A 1,511-nucleotide genomic window follows, 5' to 3' on the forward strand; every position below is an offset into this window, starting at 1 on the left:
CTTCTGTGAAGTCAGTGCTACGTGTCAGATAACATGGACACTCCTGAGGCTGTCCTCATGGTTAGAAAGGCCTGTGGGATACCTGTGTTCTCATTGGGTGCTTCTGCCTTGACTGAAACTATTGGCAGCGACTTGTTTTTTTCCAGATGGGATGTTTTATAATGCTGCTGTGCTTGACATCGCAGCCTCTTGTTGGGAGAGTGTTCCTGTCTTTGGGACATGAGCTCCTCAGGTAAGAGGGATGCTTTGTCTTGCCACTGACTGGAGTTTCTTTCTCAAAAGCAGGGGGTCGCATTGAATAGGTGCAAAAGCATTTACTGAGCCAAACTTGGGGTACCAAGATTCGGACAATCTCTACCCTCAGGGGGCTCCTGTTCTAACATGATAGTCAAAGTTATGGTCCTTAAAACCAGAGAAACCATGATGAAAATTGTTGCACAGTTTATATCTTCCTTATGTGATCATAGTCTTAGTGCTGGAAGAGAGAGACCTTTGGAAGTCACCCCAGTCCAACCCCCTCATTTCTTTTTTTTTTAACACAATTTCCAAAATAATTTTTATTGTCAGGATTCTGTACTTTAGTTCTCCTTCTCCTGTAGTCTTGGTACCCTGGAGTCGACCAGTATGCCGGGCAGCGATGAGACTGACCTTTCTTCCAGCTGGGGTGTCTCTTCGAATGGTGGATGGTTTTCCAATATGCTGGTGATTGCCTCCTCCAAAGGGATGTTCCACAGGATTCATGGCCACACCCCGGACACAGGGCCAGCAGATTCTCTTGGCCTTGTATTTGTGATAGGCACGGCCTGCCTTAAGGATGGGTTTATCAATACGACCGCCTCCAGCAACAACACCAACCACAGCTCTGTTAGCAGAGGAGATCACTTTCTTAGAGCCTGAAGGTAGCTTCACTCATGTTTTCTTGGTTTCAGGATTGTGGGAAATCACTGTGGCATAGTTTCCAGATGCCCGGGCAAGCTTACCCGGTCCCCAGGCTTAGTGCCAACTGGGAGGACATTGCCAATGTTGAACTGAGCTTTCTTACCACAGTGCACAAACTGGCCAGTATGGATGCCTTCAGCAGCCATGAACAACTCTGTCCTCTTTTTAAATCGGTAAGGATCCCGAAAAGCTACTTTTGCAAGAGGAGCCCCTTGGCCTGGATCATGAATTATGTCCTTTATGATACCCTTAATGTAGCCATGCCTCTTGGCGAAGTTGACAGCCTGGAGCTTGGCAGCCCCTTTCCTGTGCTTCACATGGGGGAGGAAGATGGAGCCTGCACCCTTCCTCTTACCTCTTACTCACCCCATCTCGCACGGTCCGACTCCAGACTTGCTACAAAGCCAGCCCCCTCATTTCACAGAGGAGGAAACTCAGGCCTACAGAGATGAAGTGTCTTGCCCAAGGACACCCAGATAGCAAGAAACCAAGCCTGGACTTGAGCCCCTGGTCTTCAGACTGCAGGTCGTGTCTGGTGCTAACATCCTTCCTCATAAAGCCCAGTGGGCTGA

General features: G+C 48.7%; 1 pseudogene; it reads right to left on the reverse strand.

Moving 5' to 3' along the window:
* Positions 1-444: 444 nt before the first annotated feature.
* Positions 445-1,310, reverse strand: LOC138154539 (large ribosomal subunit protein uL2 pseudogene; annotated as a pseudogene).
* Positions 1,311-1,511: the final 201 nt, after the last annotated feature.

This window comes from Petaurus breviceps, unplaced genomic scaffold (assembly GCF_028583685.1).
Source record: "Petaurus breviceps papuanus isolate PSGF00001 unplaced genomic scaffold, PetGlider_PUasm1.0 91041, whole genome shotgun sequence".
Taxonomy (NCBI): domain Eukaryota; kingdom Metazoa; phylum Chordata; class Mammalia; order Diprotodontia; family Petauridae; genus Petaurus; species Petaurus breviceps.